Raw genomic sequence first — 19,281 nt, 5'->3', positions numbered from 1 at the left:
TGGGGGAGCAGGGGGACTTAGGAAACCATGAGAAAGTGGGGCCCTTCAGTTCCCACAACTGCCTCATTGGAGCAATATCTACCAGGAAGAGTAGATGTACTCAAAAGGTTTGACCTCCTGTGCTGTCTTGTTTCTTTGAATGAATATATAACTTTACTGATGATGTGTGAGTTATTGCTGACTTGCTCCTGACACCTGCTCCTGACCCTAAACAATTTTCAAAGGTCTGATTCATACATTATCAGCAGTGGTGTGTGAGCTACTCAGCATGGAATCACAATGAACATTAGTAATGAAGTAGCACAGTTAGAGACATCTATTAAGAATCTACAGCTTGAATGATCTAAGAAATTAGAGTCTCAATTAATGACTAATACATTACATATTTCGGAAAAGTAATTGGATAATTTGCATAATAAACCCAAAATGAAAAAGAAGACATAGGCAGATTATGTCAATCAAAGGTTTACTCATGGTTGATGGATGCATTAAAAAAAACAGTCTCATTTCTAGATTCCAACTGACACTGAGTTCCATGAAAGCAATAATGATTCTGCCAATCCTTTGAGAGTATTTCAAGGGGGTTATTTTAAGGTGACAGGCTCAGAAAAAGAAAAGAGTGTTCAAACCTAGAATGACCATGAATTTTACTCAGGGGTGGACTAGGCACTGCAATGAGGTCTTGACTTGATTCACTGGAGAAATTAATTTGTTGGATGAATGCTATCAGATTTGTTCCTACCTCTAAATACAATGGGATTTATTAATGAGAGTGGATCTGTATAAATTCACTAGAATATAATGAGAGATTTAAAAAAATAAAAAAAATACCTCGAGCCCACATGCAAATACTTGTAGGTGTAGATCTAATTTTGTACCAACTCTCACATTACTGTTTTTGATTAATTAGTCCTACGAGATTTGCACTTTTTAGAACAGAAACGTGTTTCTGTTTGGCATAATTTGTCTGGTAATGAATTGAGAATTCTGAACCATTTGCAAAACGATATGGAAATGATCAAACCTACTAATGAGGGAAGGACTGTTAGAGGAATGCAAAAGATCATAGAAAAGAAATCAGCAGCCAACTTAACATATAACTCATTTCAAATACATGAAGCTTGATCTTATCAGAACCATTTAATTTATCACTTGCACCTGTGCAAGTAAAGTCCAAACAGCACATACACGGAAGATAGTGGGTTGTCTCCATTGCTGCTGTTCTGTTCACACAGCAGACTTTTACTTGCTGAACAGAACTTCCCTGTTCTCTCCTCTCCCATTGCACCAGAGGGCTGATGGATCCTCTGGGGCAGTTTCTTGGCAGGGCGGGCATTGTAAGGAAAGGAAGGGAAAGTCATGCTGCATGACTAGGAAGAAGGTTGGTGGTTCGAACCCACCCCATTTCTACATTACAGGGGGTTGGACCCTTCCAAATCTACAATTCTGTGATTCTACAAATATATTGTATCAAAATATTTTGTTAACATATATCCTAGAATCAGTGCTTTTTTTCTTTAAAAATGTTTAGGGGTACTCTCATTTTGACCATTTTATAGTTCAAATCAGGGGGAAATAAATACAGTAAATGGACAAAGATTCACAAAATGTCTAGGGGTATGCTTCTCCCTGTGTCCCCCCCAGAAAAAAAGCAATGCCTAGAATATCTTATTTTCCGCAGTCCAAAGCTGCTGATATCATAATGCCCATAATGCAACATACCTGCCAAGTCCTGGACTGCAAAATCCGGGATGGCAGCTGCGTGACACCGGAGGTTGCGTAGATGCAACTTCCGGTGTCGCTTTGCCCATCTATGGGCACCAAAAATGGCTGGCGCCGACACCAGAAGTCGTGTCTATGCACTTCCGGACATGTGTAGATGCGACTTCTGGCGCTGGCCATTTTCGGTGCCCATAGATGGGCAAAGCAGGGGGGGGGAAATGGCCGCCGGCAGGAGCAGAATAAGGGAGAAGAACTGGAGACGAACTGATATGGGGGACCGCCGGGAAACGGTACAAAAAACGGGGGTTTCCTGGGGAAAACGGGGTACTTGGCAGCTATGTTAATACAAGTATATGGTAAGACCACATTTGTTCAGTTCTGTGCACAGTTATAGTTGCCTCACCTCAAAAGAGATATTGTAGAGTTGGAAAAGGTCCAGAAAAGCACAACCACATTGAGTAACTGGGTGGAGTGACTGCCATATGAGGAAAGGTTACAGCATTTGGGACTTTGCAGTTTAGAGTAAGAGGTGACATGATAGACGTTTATAAAATAATGCATGTCATGGAGAAAGTGGATAGAGAAAGGTTTTCCACCCCAGAGGAACTTGTGGGCATCCAGTTAAGATGTTGGAAGATTCGGGACAGATAAAAGAAAGTACTTATTCACAAACCAAATGGTTAAAACACAGAACTCACAAACACAGGTGGCCACCGACTTGGTTGACATTAAAAGTGGATTAGACAAAATGATGGCGAGGACAATGCTATCAACAGGTGTTTTTTTTTTTTTTTTGCCAGGATGGCTATTTTCTTCCTCCATAATACCAGTTTCTGGGATTCACGGGCGGGCATAATAATAATAATAATAATAATAATAATAATAATAATAATTTATTATTTATACCCCGCCCATCTGGCCGGGTTCCCCCAGCCACTCTGGGCGGCTTCCAACAAAACAGAAATTCTAAAATACAGAGATCCATCAAACATTAAAATACAGAAATCCATCAAACATTAAAAGCTTCCCTAAACAGGGCTGCCTTGAGATGCCTTGTCCGGTTTGCAGGCTTCCCACAAACATCATGTCCTTCTAAAACAGGATGGAGAAGACTTATGAGTGAATGCAAAATGAAAGGGACACTAACTAGAAACAACTGATCATGTATGGATTTGGCCCCAAGTGAAATAATCCAATGAAACTTTGTAGATATTATTTGCTGAAATTCTGAATTCAAAACAGCTCTGCTAGTTTAAATGTCTCTGTTCGGCTCTTATAATACAAATCCAATGAGGCACAATTTTTAAGACCCACTTCCATTTTATTTTATTTTATTTTATTTTAATTTGCTTCTGCTGATTCACTCCCTGAGGATTCAGTCTTGCCTCTCCTAACACAGAAAACTAGTGGGTCCCCACCATGTAGGAAAAGGCCTGTAGGCATAACTTCTTCTCTGGTTTGGCACAGTTTCCCTACATTAGAAGATGAAGACAGGAAAAAATGATTTCACAATGCTATGATGAAAGATGGTTTTCTGCCCTCCCCCCAAGGACCATATGCAAATAATCTCAGTTTGCTTTATGGTATACTGCCACTTCTGTATTCTAAGAAAAGGGAACGGAGAGTAAGAGAAAACAAGTGTCTGAGTGATGGGTGAGGTGAATAATTTGCTGTAACACTCCGTGAAGGAGGCTGCAGTAACTGCTAAGTGAGAATTTTGTGGGTTTCCTACATGACTTTTTATGTACAGTAGTGATGGGCAGGGACTGGAATTGCTCAGAGAGGCAGGCTGTCTTGCTTGCTCATTAGTTTTTATTCAGTCACTCCTGGAAGTTATTAGAGAGTGTTCAATGACCTAACATGAAACCATTTTGTGGCTTATGTCAAGACGTTCAAAAGGACTGTTATAAAATTTTTAAAAAATTAGACATCAACTTGGACATCAATTCACATCTCTGCAGGGAGATGCCAGAGATTTCTGTGTATGGACATTGTAATGTGAACCTAGTTTCAGACATCACCAGACTCCCAATTGCCGGCTGCATTGTCTGAAATGAGAGTGGATTAGCTTGGAAGATCTTTTTTAGAGGTTGTGTTTTACCCGGCGATAATAAAATTAGTTTAAAATTATGCATCAAGGTCACTTGAATGCTGCTCCTAGAAAAGCCTGATTTGGTGACCTATATAATTTATATACCACTTGATTGTCATAAAATCTTTAGGAAATCAGATGAAAGAAAACATCAATAAAAGGCAGCTAGATACCAGTACCGTATTTAAAAAATTAAGGAAAACCAAGAGTAACCAAAAATGGATTAAACCATATGTCAGCATTCTGTGAGTCTGGATAGACTTGTCTAACAAAAATATTTGGAGCAAGCACTGAAAAGAGGACAGTGGAGCTGCCTGATGTCAATAGGCAGCCACTTGATTTGTGACAAGTGTGGAATGAGTATTGTGCATGACCTGCAACAGTGCTGGTTCTGCAGAAGTAAAGCCTGTTTGCTCACCGCCGTCAAATGTATGGCTGATCAGTTCGTGTGTTTGGTCAGTATTCCACACCAGTGGCAAGAAGGTAAATCTAGTCAGTGGGAGCCCACAGTCCCTTCACACATATTTTTGTGGTATGAAGAAGCTTTGGAGAACTGACTACTGTGAATTCCTGAAGCATTGGGCTGATGCATTTAGGACATCCAAGTTTGCAGTATCTTCAAGAACTGCACAGAATTCTTTGAATTTGACCACGATTCAATAGTTTTCAAGTTATAATTAATTATTACGGTTGCTGCAGGACTGGGACCTGCCAATCCTAAAGCAGCAGTAAGTGTTGATAGGCAGCGAGTGTGAGTAAATGCTTAATTGCACATATTGGTTTGATCCAAGCTGCCAATTTCTTAGCTTTTCAAGGCAGACAAGCTCTCCCCCCCTTTTTTCAGTTTGATGTCTCCTCCCCACTCCACCTCCTCCCCAAGCAGGCTGCATTCAACTAGGCCTTTTAATTAGCACCAAATTGAATGGTAACAAGTAGCTTGTTCGCTTCGCAGACTAATTAAATTGAAAATGAATTACGCATGTTTTTCATCGAAATGCTTGATAACAGCACACTTCAAATCCTCCTGTTCGAAAAGTAGCCTGTGATGAAAATGATACCTTGAGAGTTGGTTTGGTAAAGGGTTAACATTCCTGGAAATGGGCTAAGTTCTCATGACCTGAATACTGACTTAGCCAACCTGAACACACACCCCACCTTAGATTTCCAAATTGCCATCTTGTCATTTACTATGGCTTTGTCCATTTGTCAGCGAAATTAATTTGATTCCCTATATATAGCACATGTTTCCTTGGAAACTATCTGTTATGCCCTGCAAATACAGAAGCATTTATTGCCTATTTGTGGGAGCCACAAGACTCGTCTGCTTCCTTCTTTCCTATAATAATTGTCACAATATTGGATGGAAAAATGCAGTGAAACCTAAAGCTGTTTCAAATAACCTTTGTTGTGTTTACTTCAAGGTAAATACTTTAGAGGGCTGATCATTTTAGTTTCCATTTGGGCAAATGGGATAGATTGTGCTAATGCTGGATTGAAATAGTTGGCCTAGTAATTTATGCAAGTTTTTGGAGGGTGGGGGAGGGTAGAAAAGCTGAAGTCTGGATTAATCTTTTTTGGGATGAGGTTTTGGTGTGTTTAAGTTGATGGTTTAAGAATTGAAGGAGAAATTTAATTCAGTTCATATTGAAAGGTTAATCAACCTGACTTGTACTTTCCAAAATAATACATGAACCAAAACAGCCATCCTTTGGAAATTGCTCTTCTCTGAATTTTGCAATGCAGATTTCCAGCCGAATAATCAGTATGGAAATGAAAATACTTTACTAAGGTAAAGTGTGCATCAAAACGAATGCACTGGTGAAAATAACATACAAAGGTGTGTTATATTAGGAAAGATTGCTTAACAAAGATGTGTATAATAGATACAATTGCTTACAAATTGTGTATACTAAAAGTGCGCGCTAAAATGCTGATACATTTTTATCAGGACTTTCCAAATGAATCACAAATTGAGAACTGAGTTTAAGACTAGAAAATGAGAAACTGAGATTGACAGATTCACCCATCTCTAGGATTACCCTACCTTTATGAGGTAGCTGAGGACTTTTCTGTATGTGACAACTGTTCCTGATGTCATGTTATAATGAGACATTTCGGAAGTTTATTTGGGAGACTTCTCCACCTTGTTTTTCACTTGTAAAGATGCAGCTTTCAATATTGGAAGGATGAATTAATTTTACAGATCTTAGTTTGTACCATAAGGCACAAGGCTTGCAGAAGTGATTAGTAGGTTTCCCTTTCTGCAAATACCCTAACATGGATAATCATGGAGATGATGCAGTTGACACCTTTTAATGGATGAATATAGAAAAAGGAAAGGACAATTTCCACCTATCATTTCAGTGACTAGGGATGCATGGAGTATCATCTCCAATCATTTACATCTTGACTCATATGCGCATACTAAATTAACTCTTTAGGGTAACCTAGATTTGACAACAGAGAGGCAGTCTTGTTTTGTCAAAGAATTAGGCTGATAGTGGGATTTATATGTTAGATCAGTTAAGATCACAAGAGAAAACATTCCTCATCAACTAGTTCTTTGGCTGTTGATCAATCTATGGCCTTTTGAAGGGATGTTATTGCCTTAAAAAAACACCCTTTATTATGAACAATGGTACCTCTACTTACGAATAACTACTTACGAATGGAGCTCCGTCCGCCATCTTGGATGCGGTTTAGATAGGATTTTTTCTACTTAAGAATTTTTAGATAGGGTTGCTTCGACTTATCTATACCACATATCTGGGAGTAATCCCTATTGAACTCAGGGTGAGACTTCATTCTGAACAAATATCAATAGTATTGTCTATAAGACCATAATTACTTTTTACAATTACCTACAGCAGGAATGGGGACCCTTAGCCCTCCACATGTTGTTTAAGTTCAAGGGCGACATTCAACTCACTCCGAGTAAACCTATTGAAATAAGTAGCCCTTGGTTATGCACACTAATTTCAATGGATCCACTCAGAGTAAAATTTAGCTGAATACCAAGGCATATCTTATCACCCTTTACCTTTGGCCATGCTGGCTAGTGCTTATGGGAGCTGGAATCCAGAGGGTCACAGGTGTTGGTGTAATGCTCCTATTTCAGGCTGATAGGGATAGATTTATCCAATAGCACTTCATGCTGATTCAATATACACTGGTACCTCGGTTTAAGTACACAACTGGTTCCGGAAGTCTGTACTTAACCTGAAGCGTACTTAACCTGAAGCAAACTTTCCCATTGAAAGTAATGGAAAGTGGATTAATCCGTTCCAGACGGGTCCGCGGAGTACTCAACCTGAAGCGTACTTAACCCGAGGTATGAGTGTAATTGGTTCTGGAAGTCTGTACTTAATCTGAAGCGAATTTTCCCATTGAAAGTAATGGAAAGTGGATTAATCTGTTCCAGACGGGAGTACTTAAAATGAAAGTATTCAAACCGAAGCATATTTAAACCGAGGTATGACTGTACTGAATAGGAAAGCACTTCACCTGAGAGGGCACTGCAAGATTAAAATAAGCCATTATAACCGGTAATTTTTAAATTTTATTTTTAAGGCGAGTGAAACTTTTTGAGGGTTTTTTTTAAATAAAAAAATTCTATTATATTTCCTGGATCAGATACCTTACCTCCTTACCGTAGGGGTTTTTCTAAATAAAATTCACCACATTTCCATATCAGTTTACTTTTTTTTTTAAGTCCTCAGGAAAACACATCAAAATTTAAGTATGCATTTCTCCAAATACAGTATATGTGTTATGAGGCAAAACTGCCTATAAAATTGCATACACATTTCTGTAAGCAATTTCTCCTGATATATTGCATGTTTATTCTTTATACACACTGTCCATACATACATACATACATACACACACAGAAAGACACATATTTGATATTTGGAAAATAGCAGCTTAAAATTCAGATAATTGTGAATTTCAATGTGAATTAAGATGTGACTCGAACTGAAATTCTTTCCTATCCACACTTTACCATAAGGAATTGAAACAGGAAATGTTTAACCAACTCTTAAGCGAAATTGCTTTTCTGCAATAACATCCGAAAAGCTTTCACCAAAGTACTTATGTAGGTGCACTATATATATGACTCTATAAGAAAATATCTCTCTTTATTCCATCCTACCTTATGTGTTTTCTGTTTGGGAGGAAGCAAACACCTCAAAATTATTCCCCATATAACACTGCAGGCAGAAAAATAAAACATGCCAGTACAGTTTATTTGGGGGATACTGTGCCTTGAGAGAAACCAAACCAAGTCTGCAGTTAGAAAAGACCTGGTCAGAAGGCCCAGGAGAGTGGGCAGTCATTGCAGAACAACCAGCCTGATGCGTTTAAAGTTATTTAATTGAATTAAATATTAATAAAATAAAATGGAATGTTACACGTTTCAAATAAAGCCTTAATGCTTCTGAGTTTTTATCCCAGTGCTTTTCACTTATTGCTCAGATGAAATAAAAGGATCTAGTAAACTGCCTGAAAGCTTATATTTCCACTAGTAAGCAGCCTAGGGAAACAGATGATATTGGATTCCAGTGCCATCAGGATCATACTTACTATTAGGTAGGGTGATGCAGCTGCCTCCTACAGCAGATGCTTAGGGACAGGGAATGGACAGAGGTGTGTCTACCATGAAGTCTGCTCTGTAGCCCCTAAGTTGGTTGCTGTCCACAGGTGTGGTAGAAGATAGGGATGTGAGAGAATTCTGATGAAATTAAAAACAGGAGCGGAAATTGCTGGTGTTTGCTTATTGGCCCAATGATCAATCAGACAATGTGATTGGTATTTAGTTACAGGTAGGTAGCCGTGTTGGTTTGACGTAGTCGGAAAAAAATAAAATTATCTGAAGAAGTGTGCATGCACACGAAAGCTCATACCAATGACAAACTTGGTCTCTAAGGTGCTGCTGAATAGAGACAGAGCTGCAGCATGTGATGAGTAAAGGGTGGGCTGGAAAAATGGAAAACTTCTTACATGTCTAGTGGAAGATATTCTTAGTGTTTTTAAGTGTCAGGTGTAACCAGCCTGAACACAGCAGAGTTTGCGCAGGCTTTTCCGGAAGCTTCTGGCGGTAACTTAAATGACTAGACGTCTGGACACAGAGTAAAACTATATACAGGATTTATTAAAAATAAAGAAAATCCAGAGTTTCTATGTACAGCTTTAGAACTCAAAACAAAGTGAAATAAATCCTTTCCTCTGTGTCTCTCTCTCAACAGATACAGCACCTCTCCTCCTACACTGACCACACTCACCACACCACGTACTGTGCTAGCTTTCCCTGATAACAGGTCTCAGTGCTGATATCAACCAATGAGAATGCAGTTACTAATGCAGAAGTAGACCTTGGCTTTCTGCCCAGTGTTAATTGCTTGTCCTAGAGTTGATTGTGTGAAGAAACAATCTGATGGCTTCTCACGCTACTAATTTAGCAAAACCTGAACAGATATTGCCCCTCCCTGTGTAGTAAGATCCAGCTGGTCAGTGTATGGATCTGGAGTTAGGACTGCCATATTTCAAAAAGTGAAAATCCAGACACAAAAGTTATTGAAAAATCTAAAAAAAGAGTTTTTGATTCATTCATTGATTGGTTTTTAAGGAAATTCACCCAAAAAACCCAACACTTTCATTATGGGCTGCCATACGCTTGAATTTTCCCAGACATTTCAATCAATTTCTGAAAATTCTGCCCAGACGCTATTTTCGGAGGACAAAGCCCGAATATGTCCGGGAAATTCTGGACGTATGGCAGGCCTATCTGGAGTAGGAGAGGCAACATCTTCTTCATCATCTCAGGTGGCAAAATGTCTTGGGCTAGTCAGGCCCAGCAAACATTATTGAAAGTCAGGGGTGGTTGGAGCTGGAGTCGAGCAACATCTGGAGGGACACGTCCTTGGGCTTGAAACTTGCTTCTACTTCTTTGTGCGTGTTTTTCCATTTGAAAGAAAAACTGTCATTCCACACAGATAAATTAATGCAGTTTGGCACAGAAAACACCAAAGCACCCCCCCCCCCAAAAAACCCCATTGAGCATAAATCTTGTGATGGATTCGAATAGCTGAGTTTTGAAGGTGAAAGAAGCAGTGAGTTGGGAACGGTGCATCATCTCTCTCCAGAGGTCACCTGATTTGTTAATTTTATTTTGGAGGATTTATGTAAACTGGCAAGAAAAACTAAAGCAACTGAACTCTTGCAGTTAAAAGGTAAAGGTAAAGGGACCCCTGACAGGTCCAGTCGCGGACGATGCTCATCTCGCTTTACTGGCTGAGGGAGACGGCGTACAGCTTCCAGGTCATGTGACCAGCATGACTAAGCCACTTCTGGCGAACCAGAGCAGTGCACGGAAACGCCATTTACTATCCTGCTGTAGCAGTACCTATTTATCTGCTTGCACTTGACGTGCTTTCGAACTGCTAGGTTGGCAGGAGCAGGGACTGAGCAACGGGAGCTCACCCTGTCGTGGGGATTCGAACCGCCGACCTTCCGCCCTAGGCTCTGTGGTTTAGACCACAGCGCCACCCGCGTCCTAGCTAAAAGTTAGTACCCATGAATTTAGATTCCACTTGTCATTATTTTCAGTAGTAGTAATGTTCAGGGCAGCTGGGTTACCACATCCTACTTTAAAAGTGTGTGAGGGAAGTAGTGAATTTCTAGGTAGGTAGGAGTTCTTTTCCTATAGTTGTTGTTTTTATTATTATTAATAAAAACCTGGAAGCTGTACACCAGCTCCCTCGGCCAACCCCAGTCGGTCACGACTGAATCTAATGATCAGGGGTCCCTTTACCTTTGCCCATTATTATTATTATTATTATTATTATTATTATTATTATTATTATTATTATTACCCCGCCCATCTGGCTGGGTTTCCCCAGCCATTCTGGATGGTTTCCAACAAAATATTCAAATACAATAATTAATCAAATATTAAAAGCTTCCCTAAACTGGGCTGCCTTCAGGTGTCTTCTAAAAGTCAGATAGTTGGCCACCAAACAACCTCTGTCAACCTCTGTGGTCCAAACTTAGCATTTAGCTAGTATTGGTGGGATTGTGGCCTTAATCTCAGATATTGCATGAAACATCAATACAGGCTTCTATCTGCTTTATAATCTGAATTTGCTCTGGAAGAGTATCTGTGTTTCTTGAAAAGGAACGCCATCTGTGAATACAAAGTACTAACACACCAGTATTTAGCGTTCCTTGCATGAGGGTGAGCTTTCTTAAAATGCCCCCCATCTCGTTTTGTCCAAGGCTCTACATTTTAGAACAACAACAAAAAATGAGAGTTAACACTCTCATTTCTTACTGGTAAATAGAATTTACAGTAGGCTTATAAACAAGTGGCTGGCCTCTCCATTTTCTATCACCCGAGCATTTAGAGGCAAGAAGGAAGGCAGTTTTTCACCCCAAAAAAGGTCATAAATGAAATGGAATGCAGCAGTACTGACAACAAACACTTTAAAGATCTATCGGAGGCCTGTTAAGGGCTGTTTGCTCTTGGATGAAGGATTGCCTATTAAATCCGAGAAAGGTTGCAAGCTGAATAAACACCATCTAGTAGGGTCAGTACTCTTTAAAGTCATGTAATAGAAAGCACAAAAATGCTCTGGGTAATGTACAGTATATCTACATCAGATTGAATAGTGTGGGAGGTAACGCTAGTCTTGAATGGCACTTACAGGAATTGGTTTCTGTGGATTCTCAGTTTGATTAATATATTAAAAAAAAAGTTTTGGTTTGCATTAATGTTTTCAGTCTAAATAGGACAAAGCCTGCTACTGCTTTGCATCTGAAGATAAGGGTTGAATTAAGTACACCAAGTCCAGACCAAGACAATTTGCTGCCCGAAATGGATCAAGCAAATGGCACCGCTTCTCCAGCCATGTTCCATAATACCCAAAGCTAGCGAAATTATTTTTTTCACCCGATGCAAAATAGGGTTGCCATATTTCAAGAAAGCAAAATTCCTGACCCCACAAAGTTGTTGTTGAGCTTTCTTTTCTTCTTCTTTTTAAAGGAAACTACCAAAATTGTTGAGCTTTGGGGAAACTTCTTCCCACCAAAACAGTGATTTTAAGCTTTTGGAGCTGTTTCCGCTGCTTTTCCACCACATTGCCATACATCCGTGTTTCCCTGACATTTTGCTGATTTGGCAAAATACCCCCCCCCCACACACACACAGGTGCCATTTTTACATACCAGGACATATCAGGAATTTTCATGACCTATGCAAAATGCCTCCCTGGTAGTAAAAAAAATACTACAATAATAAAATAAAATACTGTAACTATCAATTTGCTGCCCTTTCATGGCACTCAGTTTCCTGAGGCAGTCACCTAACTCTGGCTAATGGTAGGTCAGGTCTTGGAGCAAGTTACAGGAAAGCTGAAGACAACTTGAAAGCCAGTGCTGAGCTCAATATGTAGTTACTCTCAAGCTTGGTAATGAGAAGCTATTCAATGTTTCATCAGAGAAGTGGATTGCAGGCACACTATACTAACTAACATCAGCCATTTGGGGGAAAGGGGCAGATAGAGGGGATTTTGAGCTTTAACTGGAGTGTTGAATGCTTCTATTTTTTGTGAATTCTATTCTGGTGTTGGTTTTGGAAAATACTGTTTTACACTTGTAGTTTTTTATTGATGTGAGCTGTTTTAGAGGGGCTTTGCCCAGAAAAGTGGCACATGACTATTTTAAAATAAAATAAAATAAAATACAGAATAAGCACAAACCCTGTCCACTGCATCTCCCTCCAAATCAGCCCATCTCATCGCTTTTCTGAGAAGAAGTGGCTTTAACATTTCCTGTCAAAAATATAGATCAGGCATGCCTACAATTTAGGGTCAGCACCTGGTAATTCATATTGATGTCCGTGGGTCTGAATAGCTACCGGTATGTTCAGTGCACTGAATGAAAATAAAAAGTCTTCGAAGTGATAAATGGACATGTAAATACACGGCTAGCTGTATCCTTAGACTGTAATCTAGAATCCAGTTTACTCCAGAGTTGCACAGTTATGGTCAACGGGGCTACTCGGGGGCAGTTAAGCTGTGGGTGTCAGTCTCTGAAAACTACAGAGCTAATGAATAACCCTAATAAACATATGCATGAATTGAATAAGAGATGCCTCTTTTTAGTAGAATGAGAGATTTCTGCATTAGTGATAGAAATTATTAATTCCCATTCTGGTGATTTATTACTATCAGAGTGGGAGTCATTCTTCTCCCATACACACAGACCTCCAAGACCCTCACAGGGCATACAGTCTGGAAGGAATTTATGAATGCTCCCACTGCTATTCTGATTAGCACTATAAATAATACAGGATATGCAATGATAAATATTAAAAATGAGCCCAATCTGACCTTTTGAGGAACTTCTGAAAGTCAAAGTCATGCTTTGCCTCATTCATTGCCTAAGGGAAGCAAATATTGGAGTGATAAGGACATCAACAAATAAGGTCCTTTGTAATGTGATTCCTCCTTGAAGACAATGGTATGATTAGTTTACTTTCTGATCATAGATCAACCGCCTCCTGCTGCTATCTCTTTCTACTGGTTTGTGTGTGTTTTTTCTTATCAGTGGGCCAGAAACCTAGTGGGGAAAATGGATAGTAAATAAAATATTAATTTGCTCCTCTTTAAAGAGGGATAGATGCAAAATTAGATCGTTGTGATCAATGTCAGTGTGAATTATTTTACAGTTTTGTATGCATTGTACTGTCACAACTGTACATTAACAATATTATGTGATCCAAATACCATTTACAAAATTGTTTTAGAGAAAAGTATGCTGGTGCAAGTCCAATGGAGGCAGCTAGTACACTGTCTGTTCCATCTGTACTGGTCATAGGTACTTTTATTGTCCAATAACTCTTATTGGACGTCTGAGTAAACATGTACTGTATAGGCTTGCACTGTAAAAATCCTAGTAGTGCCAATGTGAGGGGACTTTTTTTTTTTTACTGGTCTAGTTAGCACATAAGCTCCAGCTCTTCAGCAGATCACATCCATGCTATATAAAGACTATTGTGTCACTCTGTATAAGTTTGTCCCATCCTCTTTCTGCATCATTTTATTATAAAAAAATACTACATTAAACATTCAGTTTGTACATATTTTTCACATGTGCAATTTTGTATATATAGTTTAACCTAAAATGCACATTTTTGTGTGCTTTTCGATGCATTTAAGCGCAAAAATAATAAATAATAAAGTAATAAATAACACCATTTGAACCTGTGCAAATCAAGTCAGTTTGCTGAAAAATGTAGACCGGCTAAAAGCCTTGGGCATCCCTATTGGTAACATATTTCAGACCCAGGACATTTAGAATCACAGAAGGCACCCCAAAGGTCAAGTAGTCCATGTATGATCATGCATGACAGATGGCCATCCAAGCTCTGCTTAAAAACCTCCAGGGAAGGAGAGTCCATTGCCTTTTGTGGGAGTCTGTTCCATTGTCAAACAGCTCTTCAGATGAACGTGACTGAAAATAACAAATTTATCCCTGGTACCTAGGCAGTCATATTTAGATCAACTTTCTATGCCCATGATTTTTTAATATGTCTCAGCTGCAAGCCTACCTCAAATAAGATCTACAGAAAATACTCAAGGAAATGTTTCTGTCACGGCAATATAGATACACATGCATAAATTAACTCATCCCTCATGGTTTGTATCATGAGAACTGCAGTGTGAGGAACAGCGGAGAGGTTCTTTAAGGGGGAAAAAAAAATCATGTGTACTTCAGCACATTTGTCACTCATAGCAGATGGGGCTTTGTAACCCTGAGTGACATAATTCTCCTTAGACATTTCAAGGTCTGCCACCTCCCTTTATAGGAGCTACAAGTGACTGAGCATTGAACTTGAGGTGCAAAGGAAATAAAAGACAGGCACCAATTTCTGGGATTAATCAAACTACAGGCATACCTCGGTTTAAGTACACCTCGGTTTGAGTACTTTCAGTTTAAGTACTCCGCAGACCCGTCTGGAACAGATTAATCCACTTTCCATTACTTTCAATCGGAAAGTTCACTTCAGGTTAAGTACGCTTCAGTTTAAGTACTCCGCAGACCCGTCTGGAACAGATTAATCCACTTTCCATTACTTTCAATCGGAAAGTTCACTTCAGGTTAAGTACGCTTCAGTTTAAGTACTCCGCAGACCCGTCTGGAACAGATTAATCCACTTTCCATTACTTTCAATCGGAAAGTTCACTTCAGGTTAAGTACGCTTCAAGTTAAGTACGGACTTCCAGAACCAATTGCACTCATACTTCGGGTTAAGTATGCTTCAGGTTGAGTACTCCGCGGACCCGTCTGGAACGGATTAATCCACTTTCCATTACTTTCAATGGGAAAGTTCGCTTTAGGTTAAGTACGCTTCAGGTTAAGTACAGACTTCCGGAACAAATTGTGTACTTAAACCGAGGTACCACTGTACTCCGTTAGTTTTTTTGAAAATATGGTGAAAACATCCTCACTGTAAACTATTTAGACAAATGTGGAATGGGCATTTATAATCAGCTCTACTAAGATAGACAGGCAACTGAGACAGGCACGTGTCAGTCAGTGCTAAAGCACACTGAGAAGAGGGAGCTTTTCCAATGGAGCTGCCTGCAACCTTCTTGGTTCCACTATTGTAGGGTGAAATTACTCTCAGCTTTAATGCATTGGCACTAGGTAATAATGCCCAGGCACAGGAATGAGATCCTAACTCTGAATCCAAAGCCCTGCGGTAGTGTGGTGGCAGAACATAGTATTTGCCTATAAGATAGTGGACCCAGTACAGAAGCAATTATATACATAAGCTGAGAGCTGGCTTGAGACATTTTGCTGTTTGGGGCATAGCAGGAAACAGTGTCCCTTTACATCTCAAGATTCAGAGTACAGTCAAGCTATTTTGGCACCTGCGCTGGAACATCTAATAGAATCTCTTCCGCCCCAGCAATGAAAATTCAATGGAAAGAAATTTAAAAATTCCTAAGACTCAAAGTCAACATCCTTGGGGGGCCAGCACATTCTGTCTAATGGTAGGGCCAGCTCCGTACACAAGACAATGAAAGGGGCACACTGCAGCTGCCGTGAAGGCTAAGTACTACTAAAAGGTAAAGGACCCCTGACAGTTGAGTCCAGTCGCGAACAACTCTGGTTTGCGGCGCTCATCTTGCTTTACTGGCCTACTAATGATCTATTTAAAGCGCAAGACACTTTGCAGTAAGTCCGCTTACCCCCTTTTAGGAGTGTGACAACTTTGCGGGGCGGCCAGTGCCTCCCCCACAACAGACGGTGCAGAGCTGGGATGCTGGGCGCTTGTCTTGCCAGAGTGAGAGCCTCGACTCGTGCTCCCAGCTTGAAATCTGGCACCATGTCAGCCTGCCAAATTGGCCAATGGCAGGCTGGCATGGAGCTCTGGGTTCTGCGGAGGGAACAATCAAGCTTCCCTCTGACAGCTCCTGGTGGATTTAAACAGCCCATGCCAGCCCCCCCCCACACACACCCAGCTCTTCAGTAAGGGTCTAAACTACATTTCCATAGAAACTTTTTATGACGTCCCACTTTTAATAGTTTTCCTCCATCTGTTTATCTGCTGCTTGGAATCAGTGACAGAGCAAGCCGATCAGGTGCCTGGGGCAGTGCGAATGCCCTGTGCCCAGGGGTGGGGCCAGCTTCCCGCAGGGGTGGGGCCAGCCATGGCAGGAACCTCCATGGGGCCCCCGAGGAATCTGCCTGCCTCCTCCGACTCAGCCATCCTACAGCTGAGGGGGAGGCGGCAGGCGGACCGTTTGGGGCAGCGCCATGCAAGCCACCACAACACTCCCAGGAGAGATGTGTGGCTCAGGTGCGCTGCAGGACCTGTGACGAGGGGCCGCCCAGCATTTTTTCACCCCCCTCAGTGGTGACACCCAGGGCAACCCGCCCCCCACCACACCCTTCCTCCACCTCTGCTTGGAATGAACTAGTTCCACTTGATAAAGTTCACTAAATTAGTTTGAATATCTCTGAACTACACCTGAAAGTAATTCCCATAATTGCTGAGTGAACGGAACCTGAATTAAATTTGTTTTGGGGAAGAACTCTGAGTGATTTCCAGTTCATCTTCAAGTTTGTTCTCTTGCATTCATTCTTTACTGTTTAGAGCTTAGCTTAAAGAGCTAAAGAGCTCTTGCATTCATTCTTTACTGTTTAGAGCTTAGCTTAAAGATTGTACTCGTTGGGGGGAAATAAACAATTCACATTCCACCATGTGTGTATTTTGATGGGGACACAGGTGGCACTGTGGGTTAAACCACTGAGCCTAGGGCTTGCCGATCAGAAGGTCGGCGGTTTGAATCCCTGCGATGGGGTGAGCTCCCGTTGCTCAGTCCCAGCTCCTGCCAACCTAGCAGTTTGAAAGCATGTCAAAGTGCAAGTAGATAAATAGGTACTGCTACAGCAGGAAGGTAAACGACGTTTCCGTGTGCTGCTCTGGTTCACCAGAAGCAGCTTTGTCATGCTGGCCACATGACCTGGAAGCTGTACGCTGGCTCCCTCGGCCAATAATGCGAGATGAGCGCTGCAACCCCAGAGTCTGGACCTAATGGTCAGGGGTCCCTTTACCTTTACCTTTAAGTTTGATTTAGTAGTATGCTTAAACTTCAGCACAGCAGCTTGTAACATTCTGAAGGCTGAAAAGAATTGCTGAGGATAATTTGGATGAACTTGAACTGAACATGAAGTAGTTCATTTTGTAAAGGAGCAAATATGAAATGGAATTTATTCCTTCTTGAACTAGAACCAGTTCCTTTTTAGAATGACTTATCTATATCTACATCCATGTTATATTCCCCTAATGATTTTATAACATAATACCCATGCTCAAGCAAGCCACATTTCTATGGAAACAATGTTGAATATTACAAATGAATAACATATATTGAAGCATACTTTCTGGGGAACCAGGTACTTTGCAAGTGGGGCTAACAAATTCCATCAGTGAAGGGCGACATTTCCTCACAGCAATGCTGCACATGTGTTTGTGAAGGAAAACTTTCCCCTCACACCCTAAGGCAATCATTTTAGTCCATGAAGCATGAGATTTAATTTCCCTTTTCATTAGTTTCCACAACTACAACTTTTATTTGCTATAATAATAATTACCGTAGCTTTTTAAAACGAATCTAGCCATGATATTTGTCAAATATATTTCCTGTAATGTGGGTAAGGTTGGGTAAAGAAAGCACAGGTCTGATATTTAGCTGAAAACTGATAATGATTGCTAATGATAAAATGATTTATCGCCCATCATTTCTGAGCATGGACAATCTTAAATTTCTACTCAGCTGGAGGAAAAATACACTACTTCAAAGGAGGGACTTTTAGAAAAGGGGAAATCCTGTATCAGGAGAGGATAGCAAAGCTTTCTCAGAAGATCCACAAATTCCTTGGCTACTAAAAAAAAAGATTACCAATTATATTTAAAAATCAGTGATTAAGGGCCAATTGAACCAACCACCCCACCCTTCTCAGATTTAGCTGGTGTACCTAAGAAAGTTGGGTTGCATCTGTTACTTCATGCAGTAGAAAAAGAAATTACTTTATTTGTTGTTTGGAGGGGGCAGGCAGTCAATAATGTAATGGAGATATATTTCCAGCGGTAGACCCATTCCTTTTGTTGCCACCATGTGAAGAATCACCATTCCCTTTCCTGTGGCTAGCAGGAACACGGAGAGGAACCATGGATGCTCATAATGTGTGTGTGTGTGTGTGCGGGGGGGGGGGGGGGAGAGAGAGAGAGAGAGAGAGAGAGAGAGAGAGAGAGAGATTAAGTGCAAAAAGTGGCCGGCATAATGTGGTGCTACAGCTCAAAGATCTGGTGGGTCTCCACTGCAGTTCAGTGGCTTTGAATCTCCTGAATGCTTTTGAATCATAATTCTGATGCTCTTTGTTTAATTTTCTTTGCTTTTGTATTGCTCATTATTCTGGAAAGCAAGCTACGTTGGGAAAACCACAGCTGTGTACATCTCCAGATAAGCGCTGTCTGCATAATACGTATATAATGAGATTGTGAGTCAGCTAACACCTCACCCTTTCCTTTTCACTTTGAATAATATTGTGTATCTTTACTCAAGAACAAACAAGGACATCATCAATATGTGTGTGTGTGTGTGTGTGGAGAGAGAGAGAGATGAAAGCATCAAACAGCACTTCACACACACAAACAAATGTTTGCTGTGATAATTAACATAGTGCTAAATGAGAACGCACAAAAATATCAGGAATAAAAGCCACTATTCATCACCTTTTTGGTAGCACAAATGGGAAAGAATTATTTTTCCATTCATTTTTATGGCTACGTTCTGTTCTATGTCCACACACAAAGAGCACCTACAATTGCCTTCATGAACTGTGAATTTGGGAAGTTGGCTGTCCCAGACTAATGATATGTGTCACAGGATAAA

This window comes from Zootoca vivipara, chromosome 4 (genome assembly GCF_963506605.1).
Source record: "Zootoca vivipara chromosome 4, rZooViv1.1, whole genome shotgun sequence".
Lineage (NCBI taxonomy): Eukaryota > Metazoa > Chordata > Lepidosauria > Squamata > Lacertidae > Zootoca > Zootoca vivipara.
Note: the sequence above shows the minus strand (reverse complement) of the source record.